The 22854-nt window shown below is 36.6% G+C and overlaps 1 protein-coding gene across 2 annotated transcripts in view; it reads right to left on the bottom strand.

Moving 5' to 3' along the window:
• fut8b (fucosyltransferase 8b (alpha (1,6) fucosyltransferase)) overlaps positions 1-13108 on the bottom strand; it is a 118966-nt gene extending 105858 nt beyond the window's left edge. For both annotated transcript variants that reach the window (XM_060864982.1, XM_060864983.1), the window contains exon 1: positions 13001-13108. The gene's annotated coding sequence lies outside the window, so the exon portion shown is untranslated. The remainder of the gene's footprint in view (positions 1-13000) is intronic.
• Between the last annotated feature and the right edge of the window lie 9746 nt (positions 13109-22854).

Here is a 22854-nt window from a genome sequence, read left to right as displayed (position 1 = left end):
ACAAATCACTACCGGACAAATACACAAAATAACACCGACCAGTGTGCACACTGTGTGTATATTATAAAGTACATTGTGAGGGTTTTTGCTAAATATATATATATATATACTTGTGTTATAGGTTATAGCAGCAGTTGGATGAGGTATAGAATGGTATAGAATTTCTATTGAAAGTTATGGAATTCCTCACACCTTTACAGCACCACCACCAGCCTGGACTGTTAATCCAGACGTAGATTTGTCTGGATGTAGCTTTACAGAAATCCAGATGTAGATTTGTCTGAATGTAGCTTTATAGAAATACAGATGTAAATTTGTCTGGATGCAGCTTTACAGGAATCCAGATGTAGATTTATCTGAATGTAGCTTTATAGAAATCCAGATGTTGATTTTTTTGGATGTACAGTAGCTTTACTGAAATCCAGATGTAGATTTGTCCACATCTTTAGGTTTATAAACAATAAGGGTTTTTGCTATATTTATATATACTTATGTTATAGCAGCAATTGGATGAGGTATAGAATGGTATAGAATGTTTATTGAAAGTTATAGAATTCCCCACACCTTTACAGCACCCCCACCAGCCTGGACTGTTAACACAAGGCAGACTGGGTCCATGGATTCATGTTATTAGCACCAGATTCTGACCCTACCATCTGAAATCGAGATTCAATCACACCATCTTCAACAGTTCAGCTGTCTGCACCCACTGCAGCAGCAGCTTCCTGTTTGTGACTGAGAGAAGCGAAGCCCAATGTGTTCTTCTGCTGGTGTAGCCCATCAACCTGAAGGTCTGAGGTGTGACATGTTCTGAGAAGACCTTCTGCATATTTCAGTTGTAAAGAATGGTTATTAGAGTTACATTAGCTTTCCGGTCAGCTCGACTCAGTCTAGCCATTCATCCTCTGACCTTTCTCATCACCTGCAGAACTCCAGTGTACATTAACCTGAGCCAAATGTTCTCAACTCAAAAGAAGTCTAATGAGAATACAGCTTTCAAATATTGAATTTGCGACACTTTTTTTTCCAATCTTATTATCTCTCCATCCACTTGAGCTGAAATTACTGAGAGCAGCATGACACTAGAACCAACAGGCCAGGTGAAGCTTTTTGATTCAGTGAGTTAAAACCGAACTCTTTTTAAAACACTTTACAATAGAAATTTCTTCTAACTATTCATTTAGGTGACATTTCAGGGGCAATCATTATGTGTGGAACAGAACTCTACAAATAATGGCCTCTACAGAATGCGGAGGAAGAAGAATTAGAGATTTATGTTTGTATTCAGACATACAGTAGCAGATGGTTTGTGAAGATACACCCGAGTTGAAATCTGGCTGCATGCCATACTAGAAAAGAAATGCCTTTGTTTACTTTATTTATGAATTTCTTTTATTTATTTATTTTTGATCACAAGGACAGAAATGGACCGTATCATTAACAGCATTTTGCTTTAAGTCACAAATGCATATCTGCCAATCGCTTAGTCAGTGGCCTCCAAGACTTAATGGTCTGTGACACTAGGAAATCACTTGGCAAACACAGCGAGTGGGTGAATCAGAGACATTAAATACAACAGCCATCACAACAATAATGATAGATATGACTCAAGGCTTTAGGAAAGAGTGGAAGTGGGCATTATATATTTGATATCCTCTGATAACCACACTGATGGTGCAATAAGTCGCTTTGTTTCTCACAGCTCTGTGGTTTGATCTTGAGCTCAGGTTACAGTCTGTGTGGAGCTTCTCCATATTTTCCTCATGTCTGTGTGAGTTTCCTCTGTGTTCTCTGGTTTCCTTCCAATGTCCAAAAACATGCTGGGAACTGGATTGACTATAAAGACTATAAGTGTGAATGTGTTGTGTATGCATGGTGCCCTGGAATGGACTGATACCCCATTCAGGACATATTCCTGCAGCCCTTTTATTGTTTTGGGGATCGGATCTATGTCAACCATGAACTCAACAGGATAAAGAAGTCAGTGAAGCTAAATTGATGAATAAAATTTACCAATAGACATAAATGTAGCTCATGGAGATATATTTATATATGTTGAGATGTGTTTATCTTTCATCTCAGGGAAAAAGAAAGTACACCCTTGTTCCATTTAATGTCTTTATTTATTGTTTTTTTATATATATTATTACAAAAATCATAGAAATGAATGAATGAGGGTGTACTTTTGTCCCATGAATACCTACCTATTCTTCAAGTTTACGGGAATAAATGGTATAAAATTTAGGTTGTGTTTTTGCCGTTTGATTAGCTGCAGACTGTGGTGTATGTCGGAGTGAGGCAGTATCTCTTTAGCCTCTTCAATTGTCCGGCTGTACTCAAGTAAATCAGCTTTCTAAACTCAAATCATCAAACACTTCTGCAAAATATAGAGTTTGTTATTTACGGACCTCACAATAAAACCTGTATCTATAATATAAATACAGCAGGAAAAGTAAATATGTTGTTTATGTAATCAAATTCATTGAGTATTTTCTGTTCAAAGACAAGCTACAAAATAAATCTCAAATTATTAGATGTTTTTTCCAGTCATTCTTTTCATTTTTTAGCTTAAAATTCTTAATATTCTGTTGGCAGATAATAAATTTTTTTTAAGTATGAAATTTGTAAATAATAATAGTAATAATAATAAGAAATTACAAAATTAAATAAATAAAAGTCTAAATTTCATCATATTTGGTTTATTATAATCTTTATCAAAACCGAAATGCTACATAAATTTGACTATATTTAACCTATGTTTACTTGGTAAACTAACGTGTAGCCAAAAACCTGCTAAGCAACATCACAAATATTTCATTATCAACAAATTTTTTGTGTGTCATGGTCCAGTTTTCCTTTAATCTTCAGAGTTTGTCGTTATAGTCTGCAGTTACCAAGACATTTTAATGCTAATCTGCTACTTAAATTCTGTTATAAATAAAACATCAAACGCTGCCGACATAACCAGTTTCCCCAAGCAACAACTCGATTTCGGCTCCTCTTTGATATATTAAGCACTGCTAAAAATGCTGTAAGGCATTCTGTTGTGTGTGTCTGCTAGTTAGCTGTCTGCCTAGTCGACTGCCCGTGTAGATGTGATCGCAGTATAGCTTTTTATAAACACTTACCATGCTACACTGTTAGCATTCAGAGTGACAGGTCTGTCCTCCATGGATGTCTTGTTCAGTGAACAGAATTATGAGATTGACTAGTCCAAGGAGACATCATGGATGTCTGAATTGAGCAACTTCGGGAAACATCTGTCGCTATGTTGTGCAGTATTTTTTTTTCTTATAAAATCTGGCCAGACATACTGCAGTGCTGCAGGAAAAGTATTCTTTAGAAGTTATATCTGAATGCTACATATGTGGGCTGCTACTATCATGGACTTACAAGTAGTAAGAAAATGTGCTGATACGAAGCTTTGCAAAATGATGCACCCCAAGCATGTACAGTATATTCAGTTCATTCAGATGTAGATTTGCCTGGATGTAGCTTAACAGAAATCCAGATGTAGGTTTGTCTGGATGTAACTTTATAGAAATCCAGATGTAGATTGTCTGGATGTAGCTGTATAGATATCCAGATGTATATTGTCGGGATGTAGTTTTATAGGAATCCAGATGTATATTGTCTGGATGTTGCTTTATAGGAATCCAGATGTATATTGTCTGGATGTAGCTTTACAGGAATCCAGATGTATATTGTCTGGATGTTGCTTTACAGGAATCCAGATGTATATTGTCTGGATGTTGCTTTATAGGAATCCAGATGTATATTGTCTGGATGTAGCTTTACAGGAATCCAGATGTATATTGTCTGGATGTAGCTTTACAGGAATCCAGATGTATATTGTCTGGATGTAGCTTTACAGGAATCCAGATGTATATTGTCTGGATGTTGCTTTACAGGAATCCAGATGTATATTGTCTGGATGTAGTTTTATAGGAATCCAGATGTATATTGTCTGGATGTTGCTTTATAGGAATCCAGATGTATATTGTCTGGATGTAGCTTTACAGGAATCCAGATGTAGATTGTCTGGATGCAGTTTTACTGAAATCCAGATGTAGTTTTGTCTGAATGTAGCTGTATAGAAATCCAGATGTATATTCGCTGCTTTGAGACAATGTCCATTGTAAAAAGCGCTATACAAATAAACTTGAATTGAAAACTTGAATATTGTCTGGATGTAGATTTACTGGAAACTTGTATAGTGTCTGGATGTAGCTTTACTGAAATCCAGATGTAGATTTATCTGGATGTAGCTTTACTGAAATCCAGATGTAGATTTATTTAAATGTAGCTTTACAGAAATCTAGATGTAGATTGTCTGGATGCAGTTTTACTGAAATCCAGATGTATATTGTCTGGATGTTGCTTTATAGGAATCCAGATGTATATTGTCTGGATGTAGCTTTACAGGAATCCAGATGTAGATTGTCTGGATGTAGCTTTACAGGAATCCAGATGTATATTGTCTGGATGTAGCTTTACAGGAATCCAGATGTATATTGTCTGGATGTAGCGTTAAAGGAATCCAGATGTATATTGTCTGGATGTAGCTTTACTCAAATCCAGATGTAGATTTATCTAAATGTAGCTTTACAGAAATCTAGATGTACTGTAGATTGTGTGGATGCAGTTTTACTGAAATCCAGATGAAGATTTGTCTGGATGTAGCTTTACAGGAATCCAGATGTTGATTTTTTTTGGATGTAGCTTTACAGAAATCCAGATGTATATTGTCTGGATGCAACTTTACAGAAATCCAGATGTATATTGTCTGCATGTAGCTTAACAGAAATCCAGCTGTAGATTTGTTTGGATGTAGCTTTACAGAAATCCAGATGTAGATTCGAATCCTTAAAAAGCATGCCTTAAGGCAACAGAAAAATCTCTGATGTGAGGACGAACCCTTGAGAGTTTACAGTCTCTAAAGCGAGTCAGAGCAAATTATAAATCATTACAATTGTAGAATAATAACAAAGAATATTAACATCGTTTTAAAATATGATTATGTTGAGAAGATTATGAAAGAAGAGTGCTGGGAGGAACAGAAGGCAGGTCATTTATGATTACAGCAACAGTTCTTCGGTACAGTATCCAGGTGAGATTATCCAGAATAAGATTTGAACATGAGCCGAGCTGCAAATTTACAAATCTTTAGGATATCAATGTATGAAATGTATGATTTTTTTATTTTTTTTACTACACCATGATTATAATACAGTGTGCAATCTGTGTTGCAGGGTTTTTGTTGCCTAAACTGCTGTGTTTGCTGTAGAGCTCTAAATAATCTTACATATTGCCATGACTGGAAGATGATTCCCTGAGGTTGTGTTTTTATGATGTATATGATCACATCTGAAGCTGTTTCTGACAAACACATGTATTTACATTACTTCATTCGGCAGATGCTTTTATCAGAACTGAATTACAGGCGAGGCAGAGCTGAGCAGTCAAGTTGCAGGTGAGAGCTTTTGCTCTCAGTGTACACATTTACATTTACAGCATTTGGCAGATGTCCTTATCCAGAGCAACTTACTTTTTATCTCATTTTATACAATTGTGGGTTAAGGGCCTTGCTCAGGGGTCCAGCAGTGGGAGCTTGGTGAATCTGGGTTTGAACTCACAACCTTCCAATCAATAGTCCAACATCTTAGTCACTTAGCTCCCAGTTCCTATAAAGCTCCCCTCGCCCAATGTGGGGCTCAAAACCACAACCCTGAAATTAAGCATGCTCTACCATCTGAACTAGTTGTGTACACAATGGCTAGAAAAATATGCATGTTGTCATTTTCTTAGATATGAAGAACATCGTAACATAAGTAAGAGATAATGTATAAAGTGTCCTGTATAGGATGAATCCAGGATGTGGTTTGGAATCAGACTTTGATAATGTTACATTGCTGTTGCAGTGATAAGGCTGTGACAATGGTAAAATGTGTTCATGTACATTGTACACTGAATACAGAATGTGGTTTGAAACAAATACACAATGCACATCGCTGTGATAATGGTCTGACATTTGTGATGCTATTTCGTTGGTCTATATTGTGTGTTGTTTAAGACATTAAAATTGGATGGTTTGTGTATACTATGGTGTGTATATTTTTAATAGGAAAACACATTCAAAAGTGACATGATGATGATGATGATGATGGTTATCAGAGTTACCTAATAAATTAAGTAGTGGATGGAATCATGATGTTCATGTAGCTGTTATAGTGAATATAGTATGTGGTTTCAGACACATCCACATTAAAATGATTTGTGAAGGCATCCATCAACCATCCATCCATCCATTTATTTTCTGAACCACTTATCCGGCACAGGGTCACAGGGAGCCTGTAGCCTATCCCAGGGGACTCTGGGTACAAGGCAAGGGACAGTCCATCACTTATCCATCACTGGGATATTAAAAGAGACAATCACATCAATCACTCAACAATCGCACACGCACACTCACTCATACACTAGAGACAATTTAGTGATGCCAGTCAACCTACCACGAATGTCTTTGGTCTGACAGAGGATACTAGAGTACCTGGAGGAAACCCATGAGGAGCATGGGGAGAACATGCAAACTCCACACACAGGACAGAGACAGGAACCGAAACCCAAACACTGGAGGTATGAAGTAAACGCACTAATCCACCATGTCCCCTTATGGCATACAGTATAGTAAATGGTATATAGATTATGGCAATGGTATATAGATGATAAATGTGCCTGCATTTGGTGTTTATACAGCCTATAGTGTGCCCATATTTCTGTAGTAGAAATAGTGATGGCATGTGGCCTATATAGAGTAATCTGGGACACTTTGAAAGTGATGTTTTTGATGGTGTTTAAGTGGTCTACATAGAGATGTGCACTATATATATACACGGCCCTCCCAGGTGGTGATATCTTCTCTTACTATCATCTCTCCTACCAGAGGACTATTGGGATGTTTCCATTCCTGAAATCTATTGAAGACCCTTTTTCAGCTTGGGAGTAACAAACCTGAGCTTTAAACTTTTATATTCTTTCTAGTTCCTCTTTGTAGTCCCTGGTGCTTTTCTGGCTTTTTGTATGGCTTTCTTTGATTGTTATCGTCACTCGGGATTTAAACATCTATGAGCCAAGCGCATGCTGTTTTCTGATGCTTATCTATTATTTTTCAGTCTGTATTATCAGTTGATCTGTCTGGATCTGGACATCGCTGTAGTTCCTTTTGACTAAGATTTTAATAGAATACAGCTAATGTTAACATATTGCTAATTTACAAGCCAGTTTTTAGTGGCTGGGTGTTTCAGGCACATGATGTCTCAAGCCACTCCTTTATCATTTTATGAATGTTTTATGAACATGATGTCTTTTGATGTTTCTGACCAACACGACATTTAGATTCTCCAAGTGAAACACTGGTCCAAAATATACACACACACATATTTAGGCTGAACTGATATATGTGATATATACAGAAGACATATAGGCTAAAGTCAAACCCACAGAATTCAAATTGTTCAACCATTTCTGTCTTAAGGAGCATTAATAAAACAAATAAGCAACTTAATTCTACTAACATTGTTTCATATATTCACATACGTATGAAACACTGCTTCCTTGTGACCATTCAAGACTAAAGAGAAAGGTTTATTTGGAGCATTAAGATCATCTGTCCCCCAAAATCATACACATAAAGGTTAATTATCCCAAACTGCACTGTTACTGTATGAATGGAGAAACTCACGGCATGTAGTGTGTATGTACCATGTAACAACCTCAGTTCATGAAGTTTGAGTATTTTGCGTGTTTAATATCTGTTTTGATTTATCAAGCTCAGTCAAAACTAAGCTACATATAAATTAAACTGTTGATGTGTGATGGCAATTTCGCAGAGAAGTGAATTCCCTATCACAAGCTTAATGAGTCAGTACACAGGAAAAGCAGTTAATCATATGTTTGAATTAAACTTTCAGTACAGCGTTTTGCTGTAGAAGCTGCTGAATCTAAGTCGAGGTTTGATTCACTGAAAGAAAATATTAAGCCACAATGTCCAGCACATAACTGTGCTTTTACAATCAAACTAGCAGTCTGTTAATATATACATGAAATATGTTTTCATATTTATTTTATTTATTTCATATATATTATATATATTTTTTTCTTTTTTTTTAAATATTTTTTTAAAATGTTATTTATATATTGATGCAAATGCATGTTTTTTTTTCCTGTGCCATGAGCCATTTTACCTTCAGGAAAACTGGGGAATAATATTTGTGTTCAATCTGATATCGCTTTTTCTGATAACCTTGGGAACATGGCGCTCTGAGAATCCTGACGATCCTAAGAAGTTCTGGTCCTGAGAATATCAAGCATTAGAAATACAAAATTCTGGAAATGTAGTATTCTTGCAACATAAAACTCTGGGAACATAAAACCTTGAGAATACAGGAGCTTAAGAAATCTCTGGAAAACATAGAGGATTTGAAAAGCACAAACACCTTCAAATGATAGCTCCCGGACGTTCTTCTGAACCCTGGAAAGATAATTCCATTACAATCCAGTGAACACAGGTCTCTGAGAACCCTGAGAACCGTGAGAACATACAATCCTGGGATTATAGAACCGAGGTATATATAGTTATTTTCCTAAAATAAATCTCTGCATGAAATTTCATGAATGTCCTAGGAATGTAGGAGAAACCTTTAGCTTAAATGCACACTCACACATGCACACACACACTGGTATCTTAAGTATGTAACCTAGTGAACCAGAGTTAATGTATCCAATGATAGAGACTTAAGCACTTTTGTACGTCGCTCTGGATAAAAGCGTCTGCCAAATGCTGTAAATGTAAATGAAAATCTGCAAGAACAACCAAGAGCCATTAAAAACTATATGACATATGACATCAGTGTGTGTTTGTGTGTGTGTGAGAGAGAGAGAGAGAGAGAGAGAGAGAGAGACAGCAGTCCTTCTACACTTACGAACCCTCATATGCTCTACGAAGGCTAAAATCTTTCAGCATGTTTTTCCTGAGTACCACTAATGGCCACCTCGAAGCTATGCCAAGCAGCATGGAGTGATTTCGAGCTCAAACAAACACAATGCAGCCAGCCTACTGTGGATAACACGCCTCTCTTTACTGATTCTCCAACTCTAAGCTCATTGACTGCAAAAGCTGCCCCAAACTGTGCAGTTTATCCACTGCCACATTGCCACTTCCTTTCTATGCATTCTATCATTTGGCTAAAAAAGTCTACAGTGAAACAGGAGCTTCACACCATCTGACAGCACCAACACGACGAGTGTCTAAGTGAACCGCCAGACGTCTACGAATGTAGAAGTCTCATAATAGTACTGTGCGGGGGGTTTGGGAACTTCTTTTACCACCCATTTATTTCTTTAATTCTGAGCCATGGAGCATGAGGTTAATTTCTACCACAGCGTCACTGAATCATCAACTCTGACTGGTCAGATGGTGTCGATTAATTTTCTATAACAGCGGCTCTGACAATAGTTCTGTTTAAATAAATGTGCACGTTCTAATGTGTTATCGTTACTATAGTAACAACTTACACAGGAATCTGTCTGGTGGACGTGCCACACAAGGTGTGTGTTTGTAGATGTTTGTTGTTATGGTGAAGTTTTATGTTAGGGGATTTCACTGGAAATTCTGGATTTTTCATAAACATTGCTAAATGCACAGCATAGATACAGTAACAACATAGATAAAGTCATATATAAGGTAAGAAACTTGATGTTAAAGAGCACCTCTAAGGACCCAAAAACCCACCTGCATTCAACCACATGATAAAACAGAACTGAGCCACTGGTTTATATTATCAAAGCCAATTAATTTAAGAAAACAAAACTGTACTCTGACATTAGCAGTGTGGGCAGCCAACGTTTTGACAGTGTTAGCAACTGTCATACACACTCCTACGACGTGTTAGCTTTAAATAAATATGAAAGCCAAGGAAAGTCACAAGGAAAAGATATGTATATAAACTAAAACAATACAATAACAACAATCCAGTCGGCTCCAGTTCTCCACTTCCTCTTCTTCCTGACCTACCCACGTGGTTTTCTTGGGTTTTTAGTTAGAGTTAATTTTTCTGTAAAATTAGCAAGAGAGAGAGAAAGAGAGAGAGCGAGAGAGAGAGAGAGAGAGAGAGAGAGAGAGAGAGGTGGTAGCAGATACAAGAAAAATACCAGTATCGTCAGTATATATTATTACAAGGAACAATTGTACCTTGGGTAGGTCTGAAGGATTTTTTATCCTGATATTTACTAGAAAAGTACTGTATGAATTGTTTAATATTCTGTCAATAAGTGCCAGATAGAATGATTTTGCGACAGCACACGACTTCATTAAGTCAGTTACTTAACATACTGTATACTGCAGTCTGACCAAACCTGTTCTTTCCCCCCATATTCAACATTTCAGCTTTGGGAAACTATACAGTATCTAACACAATATCAGGTGCATCTGTAGTTGTGTTAAGAGGGTTTGTTATGGCTGCATTGTGGCTGCATTGTTGACATACACTCACCAGACACTTTATTAGGAACACTAGTCTACACTAATATAGAGTAGGACATCCAGTATTTGTCTGCTCACTTTAAGAACAGCTTCAATTTCTCAATTCTTCACAGCATTCCTTCATGGCTCTGGTAGATGTTGACATGGTTGCATCACATCATTGCTGCAGATACTTTATGTCAGTGGCACATTCACGCTTCAAATCTCTGATTGTACCACATCCCAAATCGTGATCTGTTAGATATACTGTATATCCTGTGACTGGGGAGGCAGTACCTGGTCTACTGCACTATTGCCATTGGCAACACTTTTATCATACTTTTGTCAATACCACGTATATATTGCATTGCCTCTATTGTTCTAATATCTTACTGATATTAGTGCCCTTCAACCTATTGCATGTTGCTGTCACTCGTTTGTATTTTTGCACAAGGACAACCCTCTAATACTCTGCACCAGTGCTATATTTCCACATTTACACTCCAAAATCTAGAGGAAAGCCATTCTAGAAGAGTGGAGGTTATGGTGATAGCAAAGAAGGACTAAGTTTGGAAATGAGATGTTTAAAAAGCACATATGGGTGTGATGGTCAGGTTTCCACATACTTTTAACCATATGGTGTATGTCTGAAACTGTGATTTGTAATGATGTTTAATGAGTTTATAATAGAGCTCCTCTAACACATCTGACTCCTCTCAAAGTTTCGATTAGCTGATAAGTGGAGTTAATGGCAGTGTCCTAAAAATCATCATAATTATGATATCCAACTAAAAAAGCCTTAGTAAAATGAATTCTATGCTTTCTAGCATTTGGAATATATTATTTTTTAAATGGCAAAGACATTTGAAATAACACTGAGCAGACATTTAAGATGTTGCAAAAAATGTGTCAGAGAAATAAATAACTCATCCTCTCATACTGATCATTGGAAAGAAAGTTATTTTCCACCACAAAAAGGAATGTTCCCATTCATAGATGTTAGAGGTCACCTAATAGACTCAGAGTGCTTGAATCATTGCTTTATTTACAGTCTTCTCCATTCAGTCCTTGTCTAACTATCCACTTCATTCTGTCTTTCTGTAACTGTCTACCAAATTCAGCAAATAAACTTCCATCTAACCCAGCCATCCTTTAACTATATACTAATACTATTGGACATCTTTCAAATCTGGTGTCTACCAAACTCACATCTTCACTATCCACCATATTTATATCTTTCGGAGCCTTTGATCAAACCCAGCCATCCTGCAACCATCTATTAATTTCAGCCCTCCTCCTCTAGCCATTTTTCAAAACCAGTCATTTTCTAATCAGTTAGCGAATCAGACCTTCAGTAAACATCTATTAAATTCATCAAATTCTACAATCATCTACGACATTTGGCAGATTTTTAAAAATCTGTCAAATCCAGTGTTTTTCTAACATCTTCCAAAATAAAACCTTCACTATATCAAAGGATTTAACCTTCTTTCTCTCCAATTACCAACTTCAAATTTTCTTTAACCATCTACCAAATTCAGCCCTTACCATGTACCAACATTTTCAAACATTTAACAGATCCAGTCTTTAAACATTTCTCAATTTCGCCGTCCTGTAATCTTCTACAAAAAAATGACTCCAACCATCTAACACGTTTTAGTCTCTTTGACATATACCTCATTTTTTAAGAAAAACTTGCTCAAGACCTCTAAGGATTCCAGCATCAGAAATGAGAACAATCCATAAAACTTGTAGTCAGCAGATAGCAGAGTATAAATGTACTAGTGACGCTACAAAATATCTAACCAGTTAAATAAAAAACAAAATTAAAGCCAGTGTATGTAACCTACCAAACAGTAAACAGTGTATTTTTATTCACTGTATCCATGCAACAACTTAGCAATAATAAGAGCAGTAAATCCCAGAGTATGCACACTGTATGTATCAGCAAGCACCTATGACGCAACCATCTGGTCAGTTCCTGCCACTGTGGAGCATAATCCATGCACAGCACAGACTCCAGTGTTGAATTAGCTACCACTTAAAGCCAACACTTGAATGATCAGCCTGAGTGCTCACTAGGGTCCAGCAGGAAGTACACTGAAGCAGAAATACTGATTTTGTTTTACAGCCTCACACAAACACGTTTCCATTGTGTTGCTTACAGACAATGACAATTTCAGATCAAATCCTAATTAAATCTTAATTCAAGCCTGCAGATGATACATCTATGTTCTCTGTGCAGGATTTGATTTAAACAAACGTCAGTAAAAGGACACTGAATCCCTGCCTTCTCCATGCGTTTCTCCAAACAGAGCCGCTCTGTAAACATCCTGTTTAACGTGAATAACTCACCCGCGCGCTAGTTCACCATCCCGGTACCGACAGGCCGTTATGAGACCGAGACTGGTGATCAACCAGCACTCATTCTTTCCCTGAACAATTGCATTGAAAAGCGCATTATTAATGAATCTTACTCACCCTTTGCGAGTGTAACTGAAGACACTCCGGTGTGAAGAAAAACGGCAAAGCAGCTCGTGCATCTGCCGCCGCGCAAACGTGACCAAACAGCATCAGCACCAGTAGCAGCTCGGAGGAGGAATACAAGGAGGAGGAGGAGATGGAGATGGAGGAACGGGGACGCGCTGTGCACAAGTGCGCGCTGTCGGATGTGTACGCGCGCGCGTGCACAGTCTTCAAGACATTTTCACCATAGCTAGGCGTTAATTATTGCTTTTTCTTTTTTAATCGTCCTTGTTCACGTTGCTTATCCGTTTTCCACCTTACTATTCCATATTGGTGTTGTTTGGTCACGATGCACCAGTTGCACTAATTTACTATACAGTATTCTTTATTTATCGCAGCCTCCCTCACTGTAAATGTGTTGCGTGAACATGAATATTACATCATTATTTTGCATCATCAATATTTGCATCATCAAAAACTTAATAGAAGTATTTATATTATTTCATATGTCTTACACTTCCTCCCAATTGGTCATGAAATTATATCTTATAACCTTTATGATCTGTTAGATTTTATCTATCTAATATTATTTATTAGGTTCTCAGTAGTGCCAAGTAGCTGAAGTTTATGGACTTAAGAACTTAAGAACTGCAAGAGAGGAAGAAGGGCTGTGAATTGTGGAAGCAAAAAAAATAATTAAAAAAAAGATAATGATATTAGAATGTCAAAAAAGAAACTAGCAGCATATAAAACTGCATAAGTATCTAAATTATTAATGTACTTCTAAAAAGTCCAATATCCAATGGAGCTGATTTTTTTTGATTGATAGATTGTGTGATCCATTGACAGGGCAATTTTCTGTGACAAAAGCAAGCAATTTCATAAATTATTAATTCAGTGACAGTCTTAAACTGTTCTTGTTCTAGTGCACATCTTGTCTTTTTTTATTTCATTAAATAGTGTCAAATGCAACCAAAATGCCCAAATCACTGAGCAAAAAAAAACTAAACCAAAACCGGAGTTTATTCAGAAACAATCAATACCAACAAGAACACTTACCTGTTTAAGCCTGTTGTCAAATAGACCTAGCAGTACCTGGGGACATAAGGAGTCATAGTACTATTATTGTGATTATATTACATGCTTTACAGTGGTTTATACAGGTCAAGATCTTCATTTTCTGTCCACATCAATGCCACAATGTTGTTGGTGCCAGATGGGCTGGTTTAGAGTATTTCAGAAACTGCTGACCTCATTGGATTTTCAAGAACAGTACTCTATAGAGGATACACAGAATGGAGTAATAATAAAAAATAAAAAAAAAGAAAGAAATAAAATAAAGAAAATAAAAACAGTGAATGGCAGTTCTATGGGAGGGAACATCTTGTTATGAGAGAGATCAAAAGAGAATGGGTAGAATATATGAAGCAGAAAGGATGTCTCAAATAACTCAACTAAACCCAACAATACTGTGCAGGAAAGCATCGCAGAGTGCAGAACCCTCAGAACCATGAGACAGATGGGTTACAATGGCAGAAAACCAAATGTGGCTCCCTTCCAGTCAGCCAAGAACAGAAATGTGAGCCTCCAGTGGGCACATGGGTGCACACACTGGGCAGGTGAAGATAGGGAAAAGACTGTGGCAAAATTACTGAAATCACAATCACTAAGGTTGACGTGTGATGTGAACTGATACATAATCTATTCCTGTATCTGCATGGTTTCATGCATTGTGCTACTGTCACTTGATTGACTGTACAGATGTTTCGATTAAAATGTTGAGTCTGTGAGAGTTGCTCTCTCGAAATCTTCCAGTCTTCATCTGGTCACAAGTTGTGAAGGGATTTTTCTTCAGCCAAAAAAGAGTTTTGTCATTCTTCACATTTGTTTTCAGGACTGTTGAATTTAGTTAAATTCACCACATCTCTGTTGGATTTATTTAGATTTTTTGGCCTAATGAAAAGTGTTTCAGTGGCAGTGACAGCTGTGTGCACTTCATATTGAAAATGAACAGGAACATATTCCAAATGCAAATGCCACACTTTCAACTCTAGACCTTTCATCTGCTTACTTGTAAGTGAAATAATGAGGTAATAAAACATACCTACAATGGAACAGCTAAGCAGCCAACTGAATATATTACATACTGTTTTATATATAAAGTCACTGTATACTTTAGCAGCAGGATTTCTATTTGAAACACGGTCTAGAGCCAACAGATATTATCTGAAGTGGCAGTAACTGAGTTTCAGTAAAGGAGCAGTACAATTCTTTATAAAAAAAATCTTTAATTGATTTGTTCTGTTTTATCTGCACTGTGCTTTCAGATGTGGGAAACACTTTGTCTACTCAAAGAAAAAAAAAAAAGAAATAAGAAGAAAAGAAATCTATGCAGATACATTTTTAGTGGGAATATGCTGCCCCCTACTGTATATATTTCTAAATGACATGCTAAAAAAGAACAATATTATTATTAAACAAATGAGCTGTCAAACAAAGGAAGAAATGAGTTGTCCATACAGTTTCAGAAAATTACAAAAAAATAATAATAATAATAATAAAATGAGATTAAAAGAAAGAAAGAAAGAAAATATTAAATAAAATTGAATGTTTTTTTAGAAATCATTTCAGGTTAGTTTCTATTAGCTATGGCTAGCAATAGCTGTAAAAATCATTTCATAAATATTTCTGAATGTGAATTAAAAATTCTCCCAGAAACCTGTAAGGAATTACAAACATGTAGGAGTGTCACAAAAAAAAAAAGCTCTAATAAATCCTGTCAGGTTAGTGAATGTAAGCCTTACACTTATCCAGGAATTTTCCAGGGCTGCCCAGGTAACTGGTTTTCTTTGTGTCTGGAATAGAACGCTCTTAATTTCCATAAGTAATTGAGTTACATGACAAATACACAGGGTTAGACATAACAGTGAAGCAAATAAAATACCTACATAGCAATTCTAGCTGTAGTAACTACCAGAAAGCCTGAACAATGAACTATGTGCTTTTGAAGTGTGTGTAACCAAACCCCCTTTGTTCACCATTCTGACAGTATGACAGTGCTTGTGCGAGGTTCAGCTACGCCACACAACAGGTCTAATGGGATGCGTCAAGGGATGTCTCATTACTGAGAAAGTACAGGTTTTCGTTTGGCTGATTCAGAGTTTTACTTAATCCAAATGAGAAGTAATTCAATCCAACCCCAGTCCAGTACTACTGAGAGTTAGGGCTCTTGTTTTTCTGGATTTTCTGGATTTCTGTCAAATCTGCCATTTGTAGAATGCAGAGGATAAAGCAGAGGATTTTGAAAATGGCAGCAGTAAAATATCAGGCAGAGTTTATATTCAAATAGAGCTGCAGTATATTATTATCCAGATAACCTACTGCTATGTACCTTTTCACCTCTAAACGATATAATGTTATTGTATAATGGAATGAGAATAATATAGAGCGTATCCACTGTTATGACAGATCATCCCTGCTGTTCAATCATCTCTGGTACTCCCTTTATACTGGTCAGGGTCATGGCAGTCTGGTGCCATCTTGATGACACTGGGCACAAGGTCAAAGAATTCACCCTGTGCAGAATGTAATGTTTACATGTCTATAGTACCTACATGTTTTTGGATGGTAGGAAGAAACTAGAGGAATCCCACATAAACACAGGGAGAATAACAGAGACAGGAATCTAAGATCATGACAGAGCCTTGAGTTTGATCCTATAGTTTGTTGAAATAAAATGTATTTAGTTCTTGAATAATATATAAGAGGTATATATATATATATATATATATATATATATATATATATATATATATATATATATATATATATAAGGCTACATTAGCCTTATAGAGAAAATGAGACTTTTCATTAAGCCATTCCTTTAACTGCTCCCCTACTTAGTAAATATCATCTCTAATGCAAACTGCAAAATTTGCACTGCAAATGAAATAAAAAATTAATTCAAAACAGAACGTTTCATGCCTGCTGGGCCGTTTCTGTACAGATTGAAGTATTCCTTAATAACAGTTGTAGATTCTGGGGCTAAATGCTAAAAAAAAGCACCTATTTGTATTCATTAGCCTTCATAACATAATATAATTCTGCGACAGGAATTGAATATTCATCCACTGTGATGGAGTTATGCTGAAGGGAAAAGGCTTGCATGATAATGCCACACTTCAGCTCACAGTCTGCTCTGTGGATTTTTTTTTTGTTTTTTTTTGGTTTTTCTTTCTTTTGTGTTGTCATATTGCCAAGGGTGTTTATTCTCTCATACACTTTAAAAATCCACAAATTCTCTTTCATATCTTCTTAATACAGTTTGTTTAATACTGAAGAAAAAAATATATTTACTTATTTATTTCTTTATTTATTTATATAAAAACATTATTTCCTGGCCACAAAGTCGTTATTCACAATGTTGTATTGTGCTGTATCACAGTAGCACCAGAGGGCTCAGAACTACATTACCCATCAGCTCTAGCACATCACATCACTAATCCCATGCCTTACTAAACACAGCTGAGGAGCCAATTCTCCAATTACCAGGATTTCATCATTTTGCGATCACAGAAATAAACAAAATGAAACAAAATCTTAATTTTTTTCACAAACTCGCAAAGCTTTTTTTTTTTTTTGGTAGAGGGTTAAAAGAAGAATGTAATTTTGTCAATTCAAGTTCAATTCAAGTAGATTTGGCACAATAATAATAAGGGTATAAATAGCAGATCACATTAGGAGTAATCAAGCACAGGTGAAAACATACGAGATATGATCACATGACATTCACAATGAACAGTAATACACCTTCCAGCGCCCTCAGTAGTCTGGCATAGAAATGTCCCAATCTGTATCACTGAGACTGTAGATCAGAGATGATTGGTTATAGTAGATACTGTAGATCAGAGATTATTAGTCAGAAGAGATGTGACTATGGATCAGAGATTATTAGTTAGAGCTGAGACTATAGATCAGAAATGTTTAGTAAGAGCTAAGAATATAGATCAGAGATTACTAGTCAGAGTTGAGACTATAGATTAGAGATTATTAGTAAGAGCTGACACTATAGGTCAGAGATTATTAGTAAGTGCTGAGACTATAGATCAGAGATTATTAGTCAGAGTTGAGACTATAGATCAGAGACAACTGGTTAGGGATAAGACTACAGATCAGAGATATCTGAGACTATACAGTAGATAATAGATTATTGGTTAGAATCAGGGCCACAATAGACCACAGACGATTTGTTGAAGCTAAGCTCATCCATCAGAGAAGACTGGTCACCGCTGAAGTCATATATCAGAGATGATTAGTTGGTAAAACCTCAGGTTGTACATCAAACATGATTAGTTAGAGTTGAAGCTGTGGATCAGAGATGACTGGTTACAGCTGAGCTGATAGATCACACTGCCAGAGGAAAAAACTCTGCCGTGGATAGAAACAGAGTCTCAGACGTCAGATCAGAATGATCTTAAAATGGAGATACCTCAAAGCTACAAGAATCTATAACCAGAAAAATAACAATGACATACCCATAAAATATTAAGCCTTACATTAAATGGCAGTCACATCTACAAAACAAAAAGAACATTTCATAATACAGGCCCAAATTATTTGCCAGTTGAATCAAGCTGAATTAAATACAATGCTTTCATTACACACATTCACGGTTCTGTGGCCAAATCAGAGCTGTTAATTAGAGGCTACAGATCTATAGGTGATGATACAGATAATAGGTGAATTCTTGATTATGACTGCTTAGAGACTGTATATCAGAGATGATTGATTAGTTGAAGGTTGCCATGGTAATATGATTGCTAGACCATCTTTGTGTACAGCAGATGGCAGCAGTGCTTTTTTGTCTGTTGATGCATCCTAATGCTTGGTACATAGTGTGTCAGGTCTGACTCTGGTATCCTCACACACAGTAAATGCATCACAACAAATGGGTCAACATTGTTAGCGCAATCTGGATGTGTCTAGCGCTAGAACGCTAGACACATCCATGGAGGTGGACTCACATTTCATGGAGGTGGACTTTTATTTTTGTATTTTTTTTAAATAAGGTTCAGAATAGCAAGTGACAAAGTAACAGGTGTGTGACAGCAACAAAGCAATAGCTGATTAAAGACTTTCAGTTTTGTGTAAGTTAATATGATAAAGAGAAGCAGCAAACATATAGTGGAATGGCTCTGATAAATTTCTCCATCCTGTCCAATGTCACAAGTTCTCTGATGTCCCTTATGCTCCTGAATGCATATTGTTTTCTCTGGGGTAGGTTACACCACATCATATATGTATTAGGCAGCAAGTGAACAGTCAGTTCACAAAATTTGATGTGTTTGAGGCAGGAAAATAGACAAGCATAAAGATCTGAGATACTTTGACAAGACATTTCTGGGTCAGAGCATCTGCTTAATTATGTTCTGCTTGGAAACCATGGTCCTGCCACCATGTGGATGATACTTTGAGACATACCATCAACCTATGCATCGTTGCAGACCAAATACACCCCATCATCTCAATGGTATTCCCTTATGGCAGTGGCCAACTTTCAGCAGGATAATTCCCCTTCCACACTACTAAAAGCATTCAGGAATTGTTTGAGGAACATGCCACAAAGTTCAAGGTTTTGACTTTGCCTCAAAATTTCCCAGATGCAAATCATGGAGTATCTGGTCAAACATGTCCAATCCATGAAGGTTCCATCTCACAACTTACAGGATTTATAGGGTCTGCTGCTAAAGTCTTAGTGCACACTACATGATTGTCATAGCTTAGTGGTTAGGTGTTAGACTGATCAGAAGGTTGTGAGTTTGAATCCCAAGTCCACAAAGCATCCACTGATGAGACCCTTAACCCTCACTTGCTCAATTGAATGAGCAATTAATGATATAAAATGTAAGTTGCTCTGGATAAGGGTGTCTGATAACTGTAAGATAATACATCTTTAGAGGTCTTGTAGGATTCAGACCTCAACTGGTAAGCGTTGGTTTATTAGGCAGGTGGTTTTAAAGTTATCCCTGATTTCACCTGTGTGTTCTTTCAAAAAATCCAAACGTGAACCTGGGAACCTTTTAAACACACAGTAGAGTGCACTGGTCATGTGTTTCCGTGCCTCTGTGCATGTTTTCCCTAAACTCTGTGACAAGTGCTGCATCTTAACAAGGGTGTTCACTGTAACAATCAGGCTGCATAAATAAAAACAAAAAGCTCTATGCAGGTCATGTAAGCTCTGCTAGTGTTGGTTTGCTAACCGCAGTATGATTGAGATGCAGATTGAACCACACTCTGCATCATGGCTTGCATTATTATTCAAAAAGTAGAGTACCTAAACGAGCAATTAGCCCACAGAGAGGGATCTGCAGTGTGTGTATGTGTCATAAATGCCTTTTTTTTTTTTACTGAGAACCTGTAATCAGAAAGAGAGCGAGCAAGTGAAGGATTTTGTGTGTGTGTGTGTGTGTGTGTGTGTGTGTCTAGTGTGTATGTGCAGCGTTGTCCGTAGGTGTTTATGCACTCTGTAGTCTCTATTGTTCTAATTCACATCAGCCTGCATAGCGAGTCGAGTCGTTCTTTTTATCTTTGAATAACATAAAATACAATAAAATGACAAAGGAATACAAAAAATACAAACAACAGAGAAGGGAGAAAAGGAGGATTTTCTCTGAATAAAAGGAACCATTTTGCACAGGAGAGCTTTCCGAATATTATTTTTCTCTTAGCAAATCCAACCTGGGAATTATGCAAATGATGGATGAATGTGAATCAGTGGGTTTGAGCTGTATATTATTTGTAAATACAAAATAGGATATGATAATGTCTGAAAAGTATCAGAAATCCCACAGAAACACAAGAGAATACCTGGCTAAGTCCAATATTAGCTCTCTTCAATACCTCTACTGCATTACTAAGTATGAAGTTTCTTACGCTATTTAGTATAACCACACTGGGATATTTTGTTATCTATTTTACGAAGGATTCGCTACATAAATCTCCAATTCTAGTAATAGTTTGTTAGACTGACAAGTTAGTAATCAGTGGATATAAATTGTAAAGTCAGTTCCACTGGGAATGAAGAGATTAGTGTGTACACATCAATTTGTCTATGTTGTGTCAGAAAATTCAGTTAATCGATTAATTAGGCTCTTAATTTTGTTTGGAACTGCAATATATTACTCACAAGTGTGCGTATATGCTGAATATCAGCACAGCTGTGATTAACTATGGCTGAATCACAGTTGTGCAAAATTAGAACACACATAATTACAAGTATAATACTGCTTAATTAACCTACACTAGCAATGTGCCCTTGTGACTTCGGCGTATCTTCAGCAATATAAACATCTGTTTTATTGGGATTTACCTTTGGATAGGTAAGAATTAAAAATCAAAAGCTTATATAAGCATATATATCTTGTGCTAGCTCAGTGTTGGACTACTGATCGAAAAGTCCCAGGTCCAACAAGCTGAGACTGCTGGGCCCCTAAGCAAGGCCCTTAACCCTCAATCGCTCAGCTGTATAAATTGAAATAAAAATGTAAGTCACTCTGGAAAAGTGTGTTTGCTAAATGCTGTAAATGTAAATGTATCTTAGTCCAGTTTTTGAAAAATGGAGGACAGGTATCAAGTTACTCAGCTACCACAAGCTACCACAATAAATACAGCTACCACAATGAGCACATTTCAGGGAGAAATCATTACATTAAAAATGGCAATGGCAAAGTCTGTGGTAGTCTGTGATATTGGTATAATGTAATCCAGAAAATGTGAAATATTAACAAAAACTGTGTTAAAAAACTACAAGTATTATAAAATATAAAATATATAAATATATCATGAATTTTTGGTTAACTTTTCAAAAACAAAACAAAAGCAAAACAATCGTTTATTTTAATGAAAAAGATCTTTTCAAATCACTTATGCACGTACAGTAAAGTTCAGGGGTACAATTACTTCTGAGCAGCATGAGCTGCTGGAGTGAAGTCTTCAGTAGTGTGGGCCTGTAAAATATATTCATCAGTACTTCCAAAACAACAGAAATACCCAAACAAAAAAGGGTTTCATGACATGAGTCATGGCATTTAACTTTCCTTCCCTGTGCTAGTTTTATAGAGCTTTGACCTCTTTGGACTTAAACCGCTTATTAGAAACAGGACCTTTATCACTGTAACTCATGTTCTGAATATAAAGATGACTCAAAATGTAATCTGTATTAAGTACATAAACGCTTTAAAAGTTTTACAGATAAATAGTAATTAATGACGTAATATAATTAATAGAAGTTAAACCACTCCTGCTCTCTGGCATCCCTGATTGTCCAGTGGCAGGATCTTGAGCTCTCAGTGCAGTGCCCTGGGTTTGAATCCCAGGCATATAATCAAGTCAACCATTGAGTCATTGAGATAAGTTAACTCTCAGTGCCTGGATAAAACAATAGGGAAGGCATCCGAACATAAAAACCTGTGCCAAACCGAAATACTCAGATCGGATGATCCACAGTGGCAACCCTAAAAAGAGAGCATCTGAAGGACAACACACCAACTCTTCTCTTGCATATAAATCTCATATTATCAGCATATTGCTATATAATATCTTAATGTTTAGTAGCACTCAGAGTTTACAGTGTAATAAACTTCTGAGTTGTCTCTTTTAGTTTAGACATTTCCTACATTCCTACCATTCATCTACCTCCTTTTTATGGTGTCTGTGGGATTCAGCATCATCTCATCTCACATCATCTCTAACTAAAGAGAGCTTTTTAAGCATCAGCTAATCAACAACATCATGCTAACTAGCGGAGACTCTGCTTCTTCACCTAGCTGCAATTCTGTCAAACAGTACAGCTGTGTTTCTCAGCAGTATGA

The sequence above is a fragment of the Tachysurus vachellii genome, chromosome 3, assembly GCF_030014155.1.
Source record: "Tachysurus vachellii isolate PV-2020 chromosome 3, HZAU_Pvac_v1, whole genome shotgun sequence".
In the NCBI taxonomy this organism is placed as follows: domain Eukaryota; kingdom Metazoa; phylum Chordata; class Actinopteri; order Siluriformes; family Bagridae; genus Tachysurus; species Tachysurus vachellii.
Note: the sequence above shows the minus strand (reverse complement) of the source record. Positions and strands in the feature narration are given on the sequence as shown.